Raw genomic sequence first — 6181 nt, forward strand, 5'->3', positions numbered from 1 at the left:
CCTGTATACCAAGAAGATTGGGAAAGCACCAAAGTCTGTGTGTGGTGTGTGTGAACCCCTTCAAGAGGTTCCTGCTATGAGACCTAAAGCTCTTATGAGGTTGTCCAAAACAAAAAAACATGTCAGCAATTCCATAAGTCAAAATGTGCTCGTGATAGGATCAAGCGTGCTTTCCATATCAAGGAACAGAAAATTGTTGTGAAAGTGTTGAAGACACAAGTATAGAGAGAGCAAAATAAGGATATGAAGCCTTTTTTTTCCTGTAATAAAAATGAAAAGACTTGTTCTGTGATAAATAAACAAGTAAATTTTTTTAAAAAAGCAGAAAGCAAAGGAAAGATATAAAAAGGTTGTTGGTGTACAAATGTGGTTTTGGTAAGAAAAAAAGGAACATAAGAAAAAATTTTTTTTTATCTAAGAAAAGATCTTGTATGGTAAATTTCTGTCCTATAATGGAGTAAATAGTTATCTAAAAGTTAAAATATATATAATATATATACATGACAAAATAGGAGGTTCAAACATGTCAAAAAAATGGTATAAACATGCCAAAGATGGTATGTGAAAGGCTTATAGGAAAAAATATATAAAAGATATTCTATTAACAATCTAGACATAATAAAGTCTTTTCTGGATGCAAGTCTCCAAAGATTTTCAGATTTCTCTGCAAGTTTTATATAAGATTCACTTAAGTGCCTGGTTCAAATTTTAGTCTAAAACAATTTGTCAGGCTGCCACTATTGTCCAGAAACACATTAAAAACTCCAAAAGCTGGTACTTGGAATAAAGTCACAGAAATTAAAGTTTATCATTTAAGTTATTGCTGGTAACCTCAGGTCTTGTAGCTTTTGTACAAAAGGTGATCAGCCATCACCTAAAATTGTCAAAATGTAAGCTTGGCTTCACTTAATTGTTCCACTTCTTGAAGGAGGGGTTTCCCTCATTTATTCCTTTTATTAAGCCCGAATCCAGCAATTTCATGCCCACACAATGGTCATGTAAGGATTGCAGTCAATGCCAGCAAACAATGCCACTGCTGAAACAGATCCGGATGCCTCAAGTCAGACAAGGAGAGATTTTTGATCTCTGACTAGGCAGGACTATGCCCACTGTCAGCTCTGAAGAAGCTACAGAAAACGGACCTTCACTCCTCAGCACCCCATATGATTATGGGATCAAAAATCTCTAAAGAATAAATAATTAAGGCAGGGTAGCTAGCACAGGCTAGACACAAATAAATTTCCCATAGATAGGTTTAGAAGGCATTCAGACATTTGGAAAATTACATTCTACTGCAGGCCAAGTGGTAAATCCCAAGAAAACTAAGACTAGGACAGTTTCATCTTTCAATTTGCAATTTAGCATAATGATCACTGAAAATCTTTTGGAGACACAAGCGTACTAAATATAGGTATCTGGTATTGCATGACTCAAGATCCGAGTCAGTCCCTGAAATGGGATAAATTGAAGTAACTTTAAAATTATTTGTGGTAAGCCTTTTTCTTATACCTCTGAAGGAAATGGGGCCACAGACATCGGTGCTCATAAGGGAACATGTTGTCCATTTGGGACAAACCTTAACCACAGTTCATAAGCCTGCTTCCCTTAGGAACTTCCTGGACCATGGGGAACTCAGACATCCCAGGGGAGTAAGTGCTGCTAACAACTGGAGGGAGGAAGGACCCAACCAACAGCTGCAAGAAAAGAGAAAGGGACCCCAAGACATCCGAGTCATCCCTCAACTACTGTGTTGAAAGCCTGCAAACACCAAGCCTTGGATACACCCTTCCTGAGTGGGAAAGTATATGCCTGAACAGAGAGACCCTGTTCCCAGACCAGAGCAACAGCCTCAAGGGACAGCAGACTGGTACAGGACTTAAGGTTGCTATTTAAGCAACAAAATAATTCTTACTCAGTGTGTACTTAAAGTGGTCCTATTCCTATGCTAGTACATTCTGTTGCTCAAATTGTTGGATTTGTGGGCAACTTTTGGTCTCCAGAGGCTTCCCTGATGGGTGCCACCTCTCCAGGGGACAAACCAGAAGCGTTTAGATCTGTACATTTAAGAGTTCAAAGTGGGAAGTCGAGCAGCTAATAGTAATGGCCAAACAAGAATTCATTTGCAGCAATGGCCCATTAAGGAAGCAAGCAGTGTGTTCAATACCAGTCCCAACTACCCAGCGTCAAATTCAGAAGGTTCCATAGAATTTGGATACCTAACTTCTTCATCATATCCCTCTATGAAGCCACAAAGGGGGGTGAACAGGAGCTTCTGCTATGAAAAAAAAGTTCAGCAACAGGCCAAAAAAAAAAATACTCATTTAGGCTGGGTCCAGCTTCTGCCAATAGTCACAGCAGAAGCTTGAGAATTCAGCTTGAGGATTCAGTGAACCTTACTGATGGACCATTGTTTCACTTTGTCAGCCTTTGTATTTGCCAAGTGCTATATTGTTTGTCGTTTTGTTTGCTATAGGACTGACTTTATTTGCTGTAGGACTGACAAATTGAAAATGTTGGAAAAAGGTCTCACTAGCATTTCTATTCTTTATTATATTAAAAAGCTTTCCCAGGTCCCAGTACAAAAATGGCATGGCATAAAAATTGGCAGTTGATTTAAAAACATGTTCTTGGGTCTGGGAGAATGTAAGTACATTATTGAATCTGTAATCCTATTGGGTAATCCTGTCTTATCCTCCCCTGCATAGTCCCAGTAATTTTGAACTTCGTCTCTAAGTTTGTGGAAACAGTTGTTAAGCAACAACAAAAAAAACTGTGACCCACAAAATGTTAATGCACCAAATTAAAGATGACGCTCTTAACCCATAAAGGGTGGAGGATCAAAGGGGGGGATGTGGCAGAGAAGGGCTAAAAACAGTTAAAATTATTCCTTTTAAAGATCAAACTGCAAGCTCCAAAACTTACTAGACATGGGGTTTGAAAAAACCAAACACCCAAAGGTCGCTTTCCTGGGCACACAAGAGAGTAATCCATTCACAACCTTATCCCTACATCCTCTCTTTGTGAAGTTATCAGTTTACAACCCCTGCTTGTCACGTGTACCCGGAGAAAATTTGTTCTTTGAAAATCTGGTTTTGCTAAATACCACCCTGTAAATCACAAAGAAAAATGTATAGCCATACAACCCGCCCCCTCCCTTGCCTAAACTAACAGAAAAAACCCCTCTCCTCTTTCTCTGGGTTGCTCAGCCTTAGAGCAGTAGCCCGCTGAGTCACACCGGTGCTAATAAACCGCTACTTCCTGAGACAGCCTCGGTGTCACGGTCTCTCTGTTTTCCTGCAACAAGACCGCATTTCATTAATATTAATAAGCAGTTATCCTGACTCACTGAGTGTAATTTATTATAAAATATAATCATTGCTTTAAAGTAATGTTATGGTTCAAGTAATGCTTGGCTGCTCGCCCTTGAAACCAATACATCAGGGGGCAAGGAACTGGTAGAAAAAGATTTATTTCTGAAGTTGAATTCAGGGAGCAGAACCCGGCTCCTGGCTTCCTAAAATGGTCCCACTCACCCTTCAGGTTTTACAGTCCACTTTTATAAGTTCAGGGTTTTTGGTACTGATATAGTGACCATGTGATTAGCAGAGCATGGTGCCGAATTTAAGTTACCGCTGCATTTTGTCCATAATGACATTTGTGGTCTGCATTTCTGGGCATTGGTTACACCAGGCAGAGGCGTTCATCAAATTTGCCAGAGTAAAGGGAGTTAACAGGGCCTAAGACATCATACATTACTACATATTGTTATACACAAAAGTTATACACATCATAAGACTTATGATTACCTTGATACTATATTATTCAAACCTATGACTCCAAAGAAAAGGGAGTACATGGGAATTTACATCCCAGGTGATTGGGCACAGTCTGCTGTGAAGTAAAGGATGCTTTGAAGTTACTTACTGGGAGTGCATAGGAGATAAGGGGAGGCACGCCTTTTGTTAACATTTAGGAATGTGGCAACAAGCAGGAACGCTCTAATACTTACCATGTCCTTCTCTAGGGATTGTGGCAATAGGGACAGACAATAGTGGATCTCTGTATCAGTAATTCTAAACTAAGTTCGTCCTCTTACCTACATCTTCGCCTTCTTCCACTAGTCCAAATTTGAGAAGTTTTCCTCTAGCTATTCTCAGTTGTTACCAGGTCTTCAGAAGAAGCCCCGGGAACGACCTTGGGTGATATGTTGCTGGCTAATAATGCCCTACCGCAAATCAGTCTGTGATGGAAGTTAAAGCTCTTTGTCCACTAGACCATCAGGCAACCCCAAGACTCCAGTGAAATGTCACTTCATAGAACCCCAGAATCTATGTCCCAGTAGTTTCCAGGGCCCTCAGAAATTCTTTACACACTCAATAAAGAAACCAGACCTTTCTGCATTTCATTGAAGAGGTGATAGAATAAAAACAAGTAATAGGATCTCTTCTAAAAACTATCATGAGCTCCTGTGGCAGGGCTATCAAAGTATCAGCAAGAGATAGGGGGAAAAGGAGCCCTAAGCCGTCTTATCCCCAGGAAGAGCCAAGTGGCCTGACAGCACAGACACTCAAGCTGTTCTTTGGTGGCATTTTCATCAGAAGTCCCCAAGAGCCACACCCTGTCACAGACATTCTCCGGGATCCACAAAGACACATTGGAATGAGGGTAGTGCCCAGACAGGATGTAGCCCTATCTCAGGAGGATGCTAATCAGGGTTGTCTGCTGGAGGCAGAAGGGGCATGGGGTTTTGGTCTAGAGCTGTGGGGCCTTCCCAAACTGACTCAGCCTCACAAGGAAGCTCCAAAAATTACTTGTCCTCCATGTAGTTTGTGAATTATGCCTCAAAGGAAGTTTTGACTACGCTAACCATACCAGGTTGGAAAGGCCCCAGATATGTCCTCCTGTGCTACAGGTCAGGCGGTTACAACCCTTATCTATCAGAATCTTTCCAAGGCCTGCTCAGAGCTTCCTTCCACGCTGTCGATTGCCATGCTCTAGTCTCTCTGCTCCCGTGGCAATTTATCCAACTCACCCTTGGCTTCCTGTGTTCCAGGCCCTTCACCTCCGCTGTTCCACAGCCCCATTCCCTAAGTCACACCCTGATCCTGCCACCATCCAAGGCTTCCGTGCCTCAGACATTTTAAACGCCAGTGAGGACCTAGAATCCATTCCAGCTGGGCTACCACCGCTTCGAATCACTCTGCTTCCTAGCCCTTGTCTCCCCCTGCAAATGCCCAGGCCTGACTCAACCCACCGTTTTGTTTCCTCTCTTGCCAGACACAGAGCTGCCATGGGAAAATTGCAAAGCAGTGCTCCCGACATCACTGCCAACTCCGGGGTCCGACCTCAGCCGGGAGCTGGCCCGGCCACTCCACGTCCTCTGTGGCCGAGATCGATTTTCTTCTTGCTCCTCAATGTCTGTCAGCATCTTCCCTCTTGTCTCTGGGGCACGGGAGTCCCTCTCCGCACCCAAGGCTGACCACCCCCGCTGTGTGTCAGTGCCTGTCCCCAGCAAATTCCTTGGTCTCCCAGTCATCCCTTTTCCCTGTTCTCCTTCCTCCGATGGTTTGGCACGGAGGGGGGCTCCAGAGGCTTAGGAAGTCTCCCATCTTCACAAAGCGCAAGTTACTTACGCAGTTATGTCAATGACCGTTTGCTCTTTGACTCCCTTCTCAGCCTGTAAGTGTCCTCAGCGCAGGGAGCGAACTACATGCCCAGTGTCTGACAGCTGCCCAGTAAGTATCGGGGGAATGAACAAATGAATGCGGGGGCCCAGTGGCGGCCAGCTCTGCAGAGAGGACAAGAAAGCAAGAGGCCAGACGGGTCTTCTGGCTTGGCAAGGAGGTGGGCGCCACTCATCACAGAGGTCCCCAGAAATTCAGAATGAGTGGTGTTAACCCAAAGGCCAAAAATAAATGAGCAGAGTTTAATTGAGCAGAGAACAACTTGCGAACCAGGCAGCCTTTGAACCAGAGAAGGTTCAGCGAGAGACCCCAGGGCTGCCGCGTGGTTGGAGAGGATGTGTGGACAGAACAAGGGACGTGACATGCAGGAAATGGAAGTGAGGCCCAGAAACAGCTGCTCTGGTTGCAGCTTGGTGCTTGCCTCATGACAACACGGTTGAACGCTGGCCACGACTCAGAGACTGGCACAAGAGTCGGTTATGGCCTGTTTCCACATT

This window comes from Carlito syrichta, unplaced genomic scaffold (genome assembly GCF_000164805.1).
Source record: "Carlito syrichta isolate Samal-C Ts95f unplaced genomic scaffold, Tarsius_syrichta-2.0.1 Scaffold303183, whole genome shotgun sequence".
Classification (NCBI taxonomy): Eukaryota; Metazoa; Chordata; class Mammalia; order Primates; family Tarsiidae; genus Carlito; species Carlito syrichta.